Genomic DNA, 17,025 nt, shown 5'->3' on the forward strand with positions numbered 1-17,025 from the left:
GAATCCACCTGCCAATGCAGAAGACTCAGGTTTGATTCCTGGGTTGGGAAGATCCCCTGGAGAATAAAATGGCAACTCACTGCAGTATTCTTGCCTGGGAAATCCCATGGACAGAGGATCCTGGTGGGCTACAGTCCATGGGGCCACAAATCAGTCACCCATGACTTAGTGACTTAGTGACTACATAACTAAGAGAGAGCCATACACCCCATGTCTCTGTAGTTGTTCCCTCCTTCCAGCTCCTCTCTCCTGCTGGATCCACTCCAGAATCGCCCACCATCCAGTTTACTGATTCCCGTACGTGCTACTTCTTATACTACTATCTCTATACAGTCCCTACACATAATTAAGGCATTGATGAGGTTCAGGACATACTACCCCAAACTATGGCAACTTGGCATATTAAATGGCTTTAGCTGAATAAAAATTTTAAGAAAGGTAGATTCCCGAATTTCATTCTGACCTACCCGTTTCCCCTACTTCCCTGAAATAGGTCATAAAACTCCCATGTGAGAGGTACCCTAGGAGGAGCAAAGACAGTCTTATTATTACGATGGGAATTTGGAGCCAAGAAATTTGTACAACCTAACGTGGAAAATCCCATGGGCGGAGGAGCCTGATAGCCTGCAGTCCATGGGGTCGCGAAGAGCCAGACACGACTGAACAACTTCACTTTCACTTTTCACTTTCATGCATTGGAGAAGGAAATGGCAACCCACTCCAGTGTTCTTGCCTGGAGAATCCCAGAAATGGGGGAGCCTGGTGGACTGCCATCTATGGGGTCTCACAGAGTCAGACACGACTAAAGCGACTTAGCAGCGGCAGCAGCAGCAACCTTATTAAAGTCAACCTTTATGCAAACTGGATACAGCCACTATGGAAGATGGTATGGAGATTCCTTAAAAAGCTAGGAATAAAACCACCATATGACTCAGCAATCCCATTCCGAGGCATATACCCTGAGGAAAACAAAATTGAAAAAGACACATGTACCCCAATGTTCATTGCAGCTCTATTTACAATAGCTAGAACTGGAAGCAACCTAGATGTCCATCAACAGATGAATTGATAAAGATGCTGTGGTACATATATACTATATACTCAGTTCAGTTCAATTCAGTTGCTCAGTCGTGTCCGACTCTTTGCGACCCCATGAATAGCAGCACGCCAGGCCTTCCTGTCCATCACCAACTCCCAGAGTTCACTCAAACTCATGTCCATTGAGTCAGTGATGCCATCCAGCCATCTCATCCTCTGTCGTCCCCTTCTCCTCCTGCCCCCAATCCCTCCCAGCATCAGAGTCTTTTCCAATGAGTCAACTCTTCGCATGAGGTGGCCAAAGTGCTGGAGTTTCAGCTTTACCATCATTCCTTCCAAAGAAATCCCAGGGCTAATCTCCTTCAGAATGGACTGGCTGGATCTCCTTGCAATCCAAGTGACTCTCAAGAATCTTCTCCAACACCACAGTTCAAAAGCAGCAATTCTACAGCACTCAGCTTTCTTCACAGTCCAACTTTCACATCCATACATGACCACTGGAAAAACCATAGCCTTGACTAGATGGACCTTTGTTGGCAAAGTAATGTCTCTGCTTCTCAATATGCTATCTAAGTTGGTCATAACTTTCCTTCCAAGGAGTAAGCGTCTTTTAATTTCATGGCTGCAATCACCATCTGCAGTGATTTTGGAGCCCAGAAAAATAAAGTCTGACACTGTTTCCACTGTTTCCCCATCTATTTCCCATGAAGTGATGGGACTGGATGCCATAATCTTAGTTTTCTGAATGTTGAGCTTTAAGCCAACTTTTTCACTCTCCTCTTTCACTTTCATCAAGAGGCTTTTTAGTTCCTCTTCACTTTCTGCCATAAGGATGGTGTCATCTGCATATCTGAGGTGATTGATATTTCTCCTGGCAATCTTGATTCCAGCTTGTGCTTCTTCCAGCCCAGCGTTTCTCATGATGTACTCTGCATAGAAGTTAAATAAGCAGGGTGACAATATACAGCCTTGATGTACTCCTTTTCCTATTTGGAACCAGTCTGTTGTTCCATGTCCAGTTCTAACTGTTGCTTCCTGACCTGCATATAGGTTTCTCAAGAGGCAGGTCAGGTGGTCTGGTATTCCCATCTCTTTCAGAATTTTCCAGTTTATTGTGATCCAAATACTATATACTACTCAGCCATAGAAATAAATACGTTTGAGTCAGTGCTAATGAAGTGGACGAACCTAGAGCATATTATACAGAGTGAAGTAACTCAGAAAGGGAAATATAAATATCATACACTGATGCATATATATGGACTCCAGAAAGACGATACTGATGAATTTATTTGCAGGGCAGCAATGGAGAAACAGACATAGAGAACGGACCTATGGACATGGGGGAGGGGGAGAAGGGAAAGGTGAGATGTATGGAGAGAATAATATGGAAATTTACATTACCGTATGTAAAACAGATAGCCAATGGGAATTTGCTGTATGACTCAGGGAACTCAAACATGGGGTCTGTGACAATCTAGAGGGGTGGTTTGGGGAGGGAGATGGGAGGGAGGTTCTTGAGGGAGGGGGCATTGATGTATCTATGGCTGATTCTTGTTGATGTTTGACAGAAAACCACAAAATTCTGTAAAGCAATTATCATTCAATTAATAAAATGGCAAAAAAAAAAAAAAAATCTCCTATGAATCCTGTCCCTTTGATGCAGTAAGCTTTTTTCACCTTCTTAGGGTCCCTGGCTGGGTCTGGAAATTAATCTGACAAAGACAAAGAGGAGAAAAACATGTAAATTTTATTGAATTTTTACATGTACACAGGAGACTTCACAAGAAAACCAAGGGTCAGAATAACTGACCAGAGCAGGAAACTCATAACTTTTGGACAAAGAAACAATAAATTTGTGAACAACTGCCAAGACAAAGGGGTTTGGGCTAGTGGTAGTAAGTGGTATAGAAATAACTTGACGATAAGGGTGACTTTTTTTTTTCCTTTAACTTTTCCCCCCCAGAATTTTAAATTTATTTTTCTAATTGAAAGATAATTGCTTTACAGAATTTTGTGGTTTTTCTGTCATACATCAACAAGAATCAGCCACAGCTTCTTTATCCATTTATCTGTTGATGGACATCTAGATTGCTTCCATGTTCTAGCTATTGTAAATAGTGCTGCAGTGAACACTGGGGTACATGTGTCTTTTTCAATTTTGTTTTCCTCAGGGCATACGCCTAGGAATGGGATTGTTGGTGGTTTTATGGTGGTTTTATTCCTAGCATTTAAAGGAATCTCCATACTGGTTTCCATAGTGGCTGTATCAATTTACATTCCAATCAGCAATGCAAGAGGGTTCCCTTTTTTCCACACCCTCTCTAGCATTTATTATTTGTAGACTTTGATGATGGCCATTCTGACTGGTGTGAATTGGTATCTTATTGTAGTTTTGATTTGCATTTCTCTAATGAGTGATATTAGCATCTTTTCATGTGTTTGTTAGCCATCATATATCTTCTTTGGAGAAATATCTGTTTAGGTCTTTTTCCCACTTTTTGATTGGATTGTTTGTTTTTCTGATATTGAGTTGTATGAGCTGCTTGTATATTTTGAAAATTAATTCTTGGTCAGTTTTTTCCTTTGCTATTATTTTCTCCCATTCTGAGGGTTGTCTTTTCATCTTGTTTGTAGTTTCCTTTGCTGTGCAAAAACTTTTAAGTTTAATTTTGTCTCACTTGTTTATTTTTATTTTTCTTTCCGTTACACTGGGAGGTGGGTCCTAGAAGATCTTGCTTTAATTTATGTCATCAAGTGTTCTGCCTATGTTTTCCTCTAAGAATTTTAGTTTCTGGTCTTACATTTAGGTCTCTAATCCATTTTGAGTTTATCTTTGTGTATGGCATTAGGAAGTGTTCTAATTTCATTCTTTTGCACATAGCTGTCCAGTTTTCCCAGCACCACTTATTGAAGAGTCTATTTTTGTCCCATTGTATATTCTTGAGGAGGCGAACATTTTTGAACAGGAAATAACAGAAAGAGGTAAAACAAGACAAAAATGGTGTGTTAGTCACTTGCTTTGGAACTTTGATTTTTGCTAAAACAAAAATCATCCTGAAATTATTGAGAATGTATCCTTGTCCTAAATGACCAAATATCAGTGAACTCATTTATCTTTTAAAATGTATTGCTAAAGAATATGTATTTTTTAAATGTAAAAATCATGATTCTCATATAAATATAAAATGAATATGCATCCAAGTTCTTCTTTCAATGTGTTATTCAATAATTAATGAAGAAACCAGTAAGATATTATAACTGGTTCAAAGGAGAATTCAAAGTGATAGATAAGGAATGCTGACATGAATTGACAATGATACAAACTCAGTTTCTCCACAAGGGTAGGGAGAGAAATCAATTGTCCCTCCCCTGGACAGAATTCATTTGCCCATTTTTGGACAAGAGTCATTTGCATTGTCCTCAGTGTCTACCATTTACAGAGTTGTAAGTAGTTCAGAGAAACTCAGAGGAGATAATCTAGGGAGGATGCACGAGACAGAACACTCAGTTACCTTTTGTTGCCATTTCAAAGTCTTGCACAAATTTTACTGAATGTTGTCAGGATACTTAATTCTCTGACCATAGTATACAGTTTATATTTGTTTAAAAAAAAATCCGGTATGGCTTTTTATTACTTACTCAAAATTATGAGGACAGGAGTCCTAGTTTTGTATTGATGGGTGCAATTCATTACCTATGAAATTCTTTTTCTGAAAAAAGATAATTATCACTGTAAAATTTTATTTTTTTGTGAATCTGACTGTGTTTATGTATGCTACTAAGGAATGTGACTGTTGGATATAACAATGGTAGGGTGGCCAAGAAAAATACAGAATTAATATTGTTTTAGTGTAAGTACATGTCAAATATCAAAAGAGGCTAAGATGGCGGAGGAATAGGACAGGGAGACCATTTTCTCCCCCACAAATTTATCAAAAGAACATTTAAACGCTGAATAAATTCCACAAAACAACTTCTGAATGCCAGCAGAGGACATCAGGGACCCAGAAAAGCAGCCCATTGTCTTCTAAAGGAGGTAGGAAAAAATATAAAAGACAAAAAAAGAGACAAAAGAGGTAGGGACAGAGCTCCATCCCAGGAAGGGAGTCTTAAAAACAGAGAAGTTTCCAAACACCAGAAAACACTCTCACTGCCAAGTCTGTGGCGAGCCTTGGAACCACAGAGGGCAGCATAACTGGGAGGAAAAATAAATAATTAAAACCCACAGATTACGTGCCCAAGGGTAACTCCCCCAGTGGAGAAGCAGTACAGACGTCTGTACCCGCCACTAGCAAGCGGGGGCTGGGCAGGGAGGCGTGGGCTGCATTGCTTAGAGTAAGGACCAGCCTGAATGCCCCAAGAGCAATCTGAGGGAACTAACTTGGGCTAGCAAACCAGACTGTGGGATAGCTACCACGTGAAAAGCCCTAACCTAAGACACTGTCAGGCCCTCTCACAGAACAAAGGACTGAACAGAGCTAGCCGGCTGCAGACCATCCCCGTCTGGTGACAGGCAGCCAGAGCCGGAAGAGGGCAATCGCAGCCCCAGAAAGGCATTATCTACCAAACTGCAAGCAGGCTTTGTTGCTAATTAAGACTTCTTGGGATTCTGGATGGTCAACATCTGCCTGAGAAGGTGTGCCAGTTGTACACCAAGAAAACCGAGCGGCAGGGACAGGATAGCCGATAAGTCGCAGCAAATATGCTCGCCAAACACCTCATCACCTGAGCTGCTCGGACCTGGGAAGGGCACAAAACGCAGGCCCAACCGAGTCTGCGCCTCTGAGGACTGCCGGAGTGCCTGAACCTGAGCAGCTTAGACCTGGGAGGTGCATGCAACCGGCCTTGGACGGCTCCCGGCAGAGCAACCTAGAGCCTGAGCAGTGTGGGCAGGGAGGCCACAAGCGCCATGAGCTGGGGCAGGGCCAGTGTGGCTGAGACACTGTGAGTACACACCAGTGTTATTTGTTTGCAGCGTCCCTCCCTCCCCACAGCACGACAGAACAAGTGAGCCTAAAAAAGTGTCCATCACCACCGCCTTGTGTCAGGGCGGAAATCAGACACTGAAGAGACCAGCAAACAGAAGAAGCTAAAACAGAGGGAACCGCCTTGGAAGTGACAGGTGCAATAGATTAAAACCCTGTAGTTAGTACCAACTACATAGGAAGGGGCCTATAGATCTTGAGAAATATAAGCTGGACCAAGGAACTATCCAAAAATGAACTGACCCCACACTGCCCACAACAACACCAGAGAAAGTCCTATATATTTTTTTACTATTTTTACTATCATTTTTTAAAATTAAAAAAAAAATTTAAGTCCTCTATTACTCCTTTAATTTTCATTTTTATAACCTACTCTTACTTTGCAAAAAAAAAGAGAGACCCTATTTTTTAAAGCACACACTATATATATATATATATATATATATATGTGTGTGTGTGTGTGTGTGTGTGTGTGTGTGTATAATAATTTTTGTGACTTTTTTTTCTTCTTTTCTTTAATATTGTATTTTTGAAAATCCAACCTCTATTCTAGATTTTTAATCTTTGCTTTTTGGTGTTTGTTATCAATTTTGTACCTTTAAGAACCCAATCTTCAGTACCCATTTTTACCTGAGAGCGAGATTACTGGTTTGACTGCTCTCTCCCCCTTTGGACTCTCCTTTTTCTCCACCAGGTCCCCTCTATCTCCTCCCTCCCCCTTCTCTTCTCTACCCAACTCTGTGAATCTCTTTGTGTGTTCCAGACATTGGAGAACACTTAGGGAACTGATTACTGGCTGGATCTGTCTCTCTCCTTTTGATTCCCTCCTTTATCCTCCTGGCCACCTCTGTCTCCTTCCTCCCTCTTCTCTTCTCTGTATAACTCTGTGAACATCTCTGAGCGGTCTAGACTGTGGAGCACACATAAAGAAGTGATTACTGGCTAGCTTGCTTTCTCCTCTTTTGATTCCACTTCATCTCATTCGGGTCACCTCTAACTCCCTCCTCCCTGTTCTCTTCTCCATGTAACTCTGTGAACCTCTCTGGGTGTCCCTCACTGTGGAGAAACTTTTTATCTTTAACCTAGATGTTTTATCAATGGTCCTGTATAGATGGAGAAGTCTTGAGGCTACTGTAAAAATAAGACTGAAAACCAGAAGCAGGAGGCTTAAGTCCAAATCCTGAGAACACCAGAGAAATCCTGACTTCAGGGAACATTAATCGAGAGGAGCTCATCAAACACCTCCATACCTACACTGAAACCAAGCACCACCCAAGGCCAACAAGTTCCAGAGCAAGACATACCATACAAATTCTCCAGCAACACAGGAACACAGCCCTGAGCTTCAATATACAGGCTGCCCAAAGTCACTCCAAACCCATTGACATCTCATAACTCATTACTGGACACTTCATTGCACTCCAGAGAGAAGAAATACAGCTCCACCCACCAGAACACCAACACAAGCTTCCCTAACCAGGAAACCTTAACAAGCCACCCATACAACCCCACCCACAGTGAGGAAACTCTACAATAAAGAGAACTCCACAAACTGCCAGAATACAGAAAGCCCACCCCAAACACAGCAATATAAACAAGATGAAGAGACAGAGGAATACCTAGCTGGTAAAGAAAAAGGATAAATGCCCACCAAACCAAACAAAAGAGGAAGAGATAGGGAATCTACCTGATAAAGAAATTCCCAATAATGATAGTGAAAATGATCCAAAATCTTGAAATCAAAATGGAATCACAGATAATAGCCTGGAGACAAGGATTGAGAAGGTGCAGGAAAGGTTTAACAAAGACCTAGAAGAAATAAAAAAGAGTCAATATATAATGAATAATGCAATAAATGAGATAAAAAACACTCTGGAGGGAACAAATAGTAGAATAACAGAGGCAGAAGATAGGATTAGTGAAGTAGAAGATAAAATAGTAGAAATATATGAATCAGAGAGGAAAAAAGAAAAACGAATTAAAAGAAATGAGGACAATCTCAGAGACCTCCAGGACAATGTTAAATGCCCCAACATTCGAATCATAGGGGTCCCAGAAGAAGAAGACAAAAAGAAAGACCATGAGAAAATATTTGAGGAGATAATAGTTGAAAACTTCCCTAAAATGGGGAAGGAAATAATCACCCAAGTCCAAGACACCCAGAGAGTCCCAAACAGGATAAACCCAAGGTGAAACACCCCAAGACACATATTAATCAAATTAACAAAGATCATACACAAAGAACAAATATTAAAAGCAGCAAGGGAAAAACAACAAATAACACACAAGGGGATTCCCATAAGGATAACACCTGATCTTTCAATAGAAATTCTTCAGGCCAGGAGGGAATGGCAGGACATACTTATAGTGATGAAAGGAAATAACCTATAGCCCAGATTACTGTACCCAGCAAGGATCTCATTCAAATATGAAGGAGAAATCAAAAGCTTTACAGACAAGCAAAAGCTGAGAGAATTCAGCACCACCAAACCAGCTCTCCAACAAATCCTAAAGGATCTTCTCTAGACAGGAAACACAAAAAGAGTATATAAACTTGAACCCAAAACAATAAAGTAAATGGCAACAGGATCATACTTATCAATAATTACCTTAAACATAAATGGGTTGAATGCCCCAACCAAAAGACAAAGACTGGCTGAATGGATACAAAAACAAGACCCCTATATATGTTATCTACGAAAGACCCACCTCAAAACAGGGGACACATACAGACTGAAAGTGAAGGGTTGGAAAAAAATATTCCATACAAATAGAGACCAAAAGAAAGCAAGAGTAGCAATACTCATATCAGATAAAATAGACTTTACAACAAAGGCTGTGAAAAAAAGACAAAGAAGGACACTACATAATGATCAAAGGATCAATCCAAGAAGAAGATATAACAATTATAAATGTATATACACCCAAAATAGGAGCACCACAATATGTAAGACAAATGCTAACAAGTATGAAAGGGGAAATTAATAACACAATAATATTGGGAGACTTTAATACCCCACTCACACCTATGGATAAATCAACTAAATGGAAAATTAACAAGGAAACACAAACTTTAAATGATACAATAGACCAGTTAGACCTAATTGATATCTATAGTTCCCAAAACAATGAATTTCACCTTTTTCTCAAGCGCACATGGAACCTTCTCCAAGATAGATCACATTCTAGGCCATAAATCTAGTCTTGGTAAATTCAAAAAAATTGAAATCATTCCAAGCATCTTTTCTGACCACAATGCAGTAAGATTAGATCTCAATTACAGGAGAAAAACTATTAAAAATTCCAACATATGGAGGCTGAACAACAAGCTGCTAAATAACCAACAAATCACAGAAGAAATAAAAAAAGAAATCAAAATATGCATAGAAATGAATGAAAATGAAAACACAACAACCCAAAGCCTGTGGGACACTGTAAAAGCAGTGCTAAGGGGAAAGTTCATAGCAATACAGGCACACCTCAAGAAACAAGAAAAAAGTCAAATAAATAACCTAACTCTACACCTAAAGCAACTAGAAAAGGAAGAAATGAAGAACCCCAGGGTTAGTAGAAGGAAAGAAATCTTAAAAATTAGGGCAGAAATAAATGCAAAAGAAACGAAAGAGACCATAGCAAAAATCAACAAACCAAAAGCTGGTTCTTTGAAAGGATAAATAAAATTGACAAACCATTAGCCAGACTCATCAAGAAACAAAGGGAGAAAAATCAAATCAATTAAATTAGAAATGAAAATGAAGAGATCACAACAGACAACACAGAAATACAAAGGATCATAAGAGACTACTATCAGCAATTATATGCCAATAAAATGGACAACTTGGAAGAAATGGATAAATTTTTAGAAAAGTACAACTTTCCAAAACTGAACCAGGAAAAAATAGAAAATATTAACAGACCCATCACAAGCACAGAAATTGAAACCATAATCAGAAATCTTCCAGCAAACAAAAGCCCAGGTCCAGATGGCTTCACAGCTGAATTCTACCAAAAATTTAGAGAAGAGCTAACACCTATCCTGCTCAAACTCTTCCAGAAAATTGCAGAGGAAGGTAAATTTCCAGACTCATTCTATGAGGCCACCATCACCCTAATACCAAAACCTGACAATGATGCCACAAAAAAAGAAAACTACAGGCCAATATTATTGATGAACATAGATGCAAAAATCCTTAACAAAATTCTTGCAATCAGAATCCAACAACACATTTAAAAGATCATACACCATGACCAAGTGGACTTTATCCCAGGGATGCAAGGATTCTTCAATATACGCAAATCAATCAATGTAATACACCACATTAACAAATTGAAAAATAAATGATTATCTCAATAGATGCAGAGAAAGCCTTTGACAAAATTCAACATCCATTTATGATAAAAACTCTCCAGAAAGCAGGAATAGAAGCAACATACCTCAACATAATAAAAGCTATATATGACAAAACCACAGCAAACATTATCCTCAATGGTGAAAAATTGAAAGCATTTCCCCTAAAGTCAGGAACAAGACAAGGATGCCCACTTTCACCACTACTATTCAACATTTGGCCACAGCAATCAGAGCAGAAAAAGAAATAAAAGGAATACAAATTGGAAAAAAAGAAGTAAAACTCTCACCATTTGCAGATGATATGATCCTCTACATAGAAAACCCTAAAGACTCCACCAGAAAATTACTAGAACTAACCAATGAATATAGTAAAGTTGCAGGATATAAAATCAACACACAGAAATCCCTTGCATTCCTATACACTAATAATGAGAAAATAGAAAGAGAAATTAAGGAAACAATTCCATTCACCATTGCAATGAAAAGAATAAAATACTGAGGAATATATCTACCTAAAGAAACTAAAGACTTATATATAGAAAACTATAAAACACTGGTGAAAGAAGTCAAAGAGGACACTAATAGATGGAGAAATTTACCATGGTCATGGATTGGAAGAATCAATATAGTGAAAATGAGTATACTACCCAAAGCAATCTATAGATTCAATGCAATCCCTATCAAGCTACCAACGGTATTCTTCATAGAGCTAGAACAAATAATTTCACAATTTGTATGGAAATACAAAAAACCTCGAATAGCCAAAGCTATCTTGAGAAAGAAGAATGGAACTGGAGGAAACAACCTGCCTGACTTCAGGCTCTACTACAAAGCCACAGTCATCAAGACAGTATGGTACTGGCACAAAGACAGAAATATAGATCAATGGAACAAAATAGAGAGCCCAGAGATAAATCCACGCACCTATGGACACCTTATCTTTGACAAAGGAGGCAAGAATATACAATGGATTAAAGACAATCTCTTTAACAAGTGCTGCTGGGAAAACTGGTCAACCACTTGTAAAAGAATGAAACTAGACCACTTTCTAACACCATACACAAAAATAAACTCAAAATGGATTAAAGATCTAAATGTAAGACCAGAAACTATAAAACTCCTAGAGGAGAACATAGGCAAGACACTCTCCGACATAAATCACAGCAGGATCCTCTATGACCCACCTCCCAGAATATTGGAAATAAAAGCAAAAATAAACAAATGGGACCTAATTAAAATTAAAAGCTTCTGCACAACAAAGGAAACTATAAGCAAGGTGTAAAGACAGCCTTCAGAATGGGAGAAAATAGGGGCCCAAGTCCTTCTGATCGAGGCCCAAAAAAAAAAAAAAAAAAAAGAATGGGAGAAAATAGTAGTAATGAAGCAACTGACAAAGAACTAATCTCAAAAATATACAAGCAACTCCTACAGCTCAATTCCAGAAAAATAAACAACCCAATCAAAAAATGAGCCAAAGAAATAAACAGACATTTCTCCAAAGAAGACATACAGATGGCTAACAAACACATGAAAAGATGCTCAACATCACTTATTATCAGAGAAATGCAAATCAAAACCACAATGAGGTACCATTTCACGCCAGTCAGAATGACTGTTATCCAAAAGTTTACAAGCAGTAAATGCTGGAGAGGGTGTGGAGAAAAGGGAACCCTCTTACACTGTTGGTGGGAATGCAAACTAGTACAGCCACTATGGAGAACAGTGTAGAGATTCCTTAAAAAACTGGAAATAGAACTGCCATATGACCCAGCAATCCCTCTACTGGGCATACACACCAAGGAAACCAGAATTGAAAGAGACATGTGTACCCTAATGTTTATCGCAGCACTGTTTATAATAGTCAGGACATGGAAGCAACCTAGATGTCCATCAGCAGATGAATGGATAAGAAAGCTGTGGTACATATATACAATGGATTATTACTCAGCCATTAAAAAGAATATATTTGAATCAGTTCTAATGAGGTGGATGAAACTGGAGCGTATTATGCAGAGTGAAGTAAGCCAGAAAGAAAAACACCAATACAGTATACTAAAGCATATATATGGAATTTAGAAAGATGGTAATGATAACCCTGTATGCGAGACAGCAAAAGAGACACAGATGTAAAGAACAGTCTTTTGGACTCTGTGGGAGAAGGGAGAGGGTGGGATGATTTGGGAGAATGGCATTGAAACATGTAAAATATCATATATGAAACGAATCACCAGTCCAGGTTCGATGCATGATACAGGATGCTTGGGGCTGGTGCACTGGGATGACCCAGAGGGATGGTATGGGGAAGGAGGTGGGAGGCGGGTTCAGGATGCGGAACACGTGTACACACGTGGTGGATTCATGTTGATGTATGGCAAAACCAATACAATATTGTAAAGTAATTAGCCTCCAATTAAAATAAATAAATTTATATTAAAAAAATATCAAAGGAGGAAAAATGGCTATGGCTGTTGAGTGGACAACCTAGTATTTCTATCTCACTAAGCTAGGTTTTACTTTGATTTCTCTAGTTGTAAAAATGATGGTAGATCAGGACATAAAATAAGCTGCAATTTTAAAATTTTATTATATTATTATTATTGGTGAGGCCACATGACATGCAGGATTTTAGTTCCCCAACCAGGGATTGAACCTGCACACCTTTTAGTCGAAGCAAGGAGTCTTAAACACTGGACAACCAGAGAAGTCCCTGCAATTTATTTTTACACTTAACTTTTATTACCTATTATAGGGGAAGACAAAGTTTTCCTCAACCTTTTTAGGGTCCCTGGCTGGTCTGGAAATTAAACTGACAAAGACAGATTAACAGGAGAAAAACATAAACATTTATTTAATATAATTTTTACATGACACAGGAGTCTTCATAAGGAAATGATGACCCAAAGAAATGGTTCATCTGGCATATTTTTATGCTAAATTGATGAAGAGTAGACAGTCTTGGAGAAATATAATAGGTCAAAGAGTCTGAGGTAAGTGTAGTAAACTGGGGCAAACCATTCATTTGAATTCTTCTCTAGCCCTTTGTCTACAGAGAGAAGAATGCTCTTTTCCCAGGCAAGGGAGAGAGCCCCTCACAGGAGGGTCAGATGACCTGTTTCAGGGAAGAAGTTGGGGGAGGAGGTTCAAAGTGATCTTCCTGCTTTTGCTCTTTTCCCTAACTTCTCAGCTTACAATATTCATTATGGCAAGGTGCCATCCTGCACATCCTGAACCTCATCTAACACTCCACTAAGCAATAGTTATGACTTGCATTTCTGCATGAACACCACCCAAACCAACTGCCCAGGAGGTGAGTGATCTGACCACATGATAATTTTTTCTGAGGCCAGAATGGTGAGCCTATGGTGAAAGCCCATCACACCCTGCTTTATATCACTCGAGAGAGTTTCCATTATGCGTAGTCACAGCTTTCTAGCTCATTCAAGACACCAAAGGACACATTCCTCCCTCTTTTCTAATAAAAACTAAGTAGCTAAGCAAGCATAACTCTTGGATGCAGAACACCTCACAGAAATTTGACAGATATGACATGTTTTCTCTCCTATTGTATTATCATAATTTATCTTTTAGGACAAGGTCACACAGACCTCAGTCTCCTCAAGTGTGTTAATTCTACCTACTCAGCAAAACAAAACAAAAAGCTAACACCAAGCAAGGTCATAATAGTTTGAATAAAGAAGAGGATAAAATTCTAGAAAAGTTTTAGAGGTAGAGTTAATAATTTGCTGTGTGATTAAATAGGAGAAATAAATTGAGGCAAGAGTGGAGAATGCTGCCCAGTCTTCTGGACTACTGTATAGTCCAGAATTCCATGGAATTCTATACAGTCCATGGAATTCTCCATGCCAGAATACTGGAATGGGTAGCTTTTCCCTTCTCCATGGGATGTCCCCAAGCCAGGGATCAAACCCAGGTCTTCCACATTGCAGGCAGATTCTCTACCAGCTGAGCCACAAGGGAAGCCTGAATACATGGTGAGGCCATCACTAAAATGGAAAATCAAGGAGAAGCAGGTTTGGCTTTTATGTAAAAGAGACTATAGAGGTGAGATTTGAATTTCATACTTTACTGTTTTGCACATTTTCCTTCCATTCAATGGTATTTCCAGATTTTGGATAATTTTACTTAGCAAATTACATTAAATTTCAGGTAATTTTCTCTTTAAGGAAAAAAACCAGATACCTCTATCATCTCATCAGAGCTTTTGATCAGCCTGAGATGATCAGTGTTCTCATAATGAGTTCTTTTAAAATTCCAATCCAAAGAAAATAAACATGGAATTTTAATCACCCTATTCAGCCTCATTGAGGGGAAATGCAGTTTCCTGTTAGGTCTTTTGACATAATGAAAATAGCTTCAAGGTTCCCTTCTGCCCCTCCCTTACCACGTGCCTGATCATGCATGTGTGCCCGCTTGCTCATGTTCCAGGCAAGAATACTTGAACAGGTTGCCATTTCCTTCTCCAGTGGATCTTCCCAACCCATGTGTCGAACATGCATCTCTTGCATCTCCTGCATTGGCAGGTGGGTTCTTTACCAGCTAAGCCACCAGGGAACCCCCTGCCTGATCATGAGTGGTACCCTATAAATTACTGCTAAAAAATAAATATATCTTCTTTAATATATCATTTGGCTCTAATGTGCAATTCTGAGGTCTACTAGAAGATCTTTTAGTTCATAATCATCTACTGTTACCTGGAATATATAGATGTTAAGTATGTAAGGTTTATTTTGGTCCACTTACATAGCTAATGTTGTCCAATGAGTCGTGATGTTACCTATTACAACAACACTAACAACAGAGGAGAAGACCCTACACATGGACATCACCAGATGGTCAATACTGAAATCAGATTGATTATATTCTTTTTTTTTTTTTCAGGAAGACGGAAATGTTTATTATTCATTAATCTTCTGATTGCAACCACTATAATTTTTTTGGCTTAACTTGGTAGCAAACTTGATTAATAACACTTCCAGGAGTTCACAATTTCAAGGCTAAGGTTCTGATTAAGGTAATATGGTTATCAATTTAATATAAATGAAGCTTTTTAAAAAGGGTGAAAGCAGTCTGCCTCTTACAGGAAAATATAAATGATCCAGACTTTAGTCCTAGTAACCTAAGTACACTTTAGTGTTACAACAGTTAAAGAGAAAGATCTTAACTAAAGATGAGAAAGGAGCACCGCTACGTTCTTTTACAACATTTATGTTTTGGCCACAGCATGCTAGCTGAGTAAGGCAGTGTGCTCAGCACTGGCGTGCAGAGTGCGGTAAGCTGCGCTGCAGGAAGGCAGTGGTGCCCGCGGACACCGCGCGGGGCGGCTCCCCAGGCTCCCGTCAGTCATCTTCGCCTCCACAGAGCAGTAGGAGGGCTTTCTTATAGTCCCTAGATGTGTCCACCTTAATCATGGAATAAAGAGAGGTGCCAAAATTGTTTCTAAACTCCTTCCTAATGTTATACAGATCAATCTCACTTCTGGAAACCACAACTCTGATCATCTGTTCCAGCTCCCTTCATAGCATAGTAGAGGGTTTCTGCAAGGTAGGCAGGTATACTGCGAATGGATTTCACAACAGCAAGGAGAAGCTGTTCCAAATTGCCGGAAGTCTCCCGGTCAATGGTTTCTTCAATATGAAACCCGGATATAGTCATGTATTTGTCAAACACTCTTCTCAAGTGAGATAGACTTCGTGTTCCAAAGATGGTAATAAACTTTTATTCATCTGTTCCCCATTTCAGTTCTCCAGCCTGGAACAAAGCCTGAGCGTCTTGTTCAACCTGTGCTTCATCAATTCTAGCGTCAGGGTCTCTATTAGCCTGAAGGAGAACCACCAACATCCTCTGGTAGTACCCTGAAGTATCCCCCACCACATCATCTTCCAGGCTCGAGCCATACTCTTCTTCATAAACTTGTTTTATGGCTCTCAGTTCTTCAGGTGTCCTTGACGCAATAATTTCTGTCAGGACTTTTTCATCTGTCCCAGATCCCTTAAGAGCATGCTTCAGTTCATAGGCATCATAAAGCCGAGAGGGTTTCATCAGAGCCACGATTAATTTTTCAAATTTTCCAGTCAGTTCTGATTTCAGGTCATCCAGAAGGTCCCTGCCAAACAGAGTTTTAAAAGCCACAGCAATCTCCTGGCGCTGAGCATTACTGCGGGATGTCAACAGAGTCAGGATGCTCTCCTCATCCGTGCCCAGGCCTTTCATGGCCTTCCAGAGAGTTTCTGCATCGGCCTGCTCATCGAATCCAGGGAAGTCAGTCACGGTGCCTCTGAGAACCTGTGCCATGGCGCCTGCCCAGGTCAGGAGAAGGTGAGCGACACAGGACCAGACCGGAACTGTGGAGAGACCGGCCGGTTGTGCAGAGCCGGTGAGGGTGAACGGAGGACGCCGCGGCAGCTGCTTGCTCTGATTATATCCTTTGCAGCCAAAGATGGAGAAGCTCTATACAGTCAGCAAAACAAGACCATGAACTGGATATGACTCAGATCATGAGCTCCTTATTGCCAAGCGAGTGAAGTTGCTGAGTCGTGTCTGACTCTTTGTGACCCCATGGACTGTAGCCCACCAGGCTCCTCCATCCATGGGATTCTCCAGGCAAGAATACTGGAGTGGGTTGCCACT

At 39.8% G+C, this 17,025-nt stretch overlaps 1 pseudogene across 1 annotated transcript; it reads right to left on the reverse strand.

The window, feature by feature from the left end:
• Window positions 1–15,638: 15,638 nt before the first annotated feature.
• On the reverse strand, window positions 15,639–16,803 carry LOC113892880 (annotated as a pseudogene). The gene has a single exon (XR_003511160.1). The product of XR_003511160.1 is annotated as an annexin A5 pseudogene (transcript).
• Between the last annotated feature and the right edge of the window lie 222 nt (window positions 16,804–17,025).

Source organism: Bos indicus x Bos taurus, chromosome 1 (assembly GCF_003369695.1).
Source record: "Bos indicus x Bos taurus breed Angus x Brahman F1 hybrid chromosome 1, Bos_hybrid_MaternalHap_v2.0, whole genome shotgun sequence".
In the NCBI taxonomy this organism is placed as follows: domain Eukaryota; kingdom Metazoa; phylum Chordata; class Mammalia; order Artiodactyla; family Bovidae; genus Bos; species Bos indicus x Bos taurus.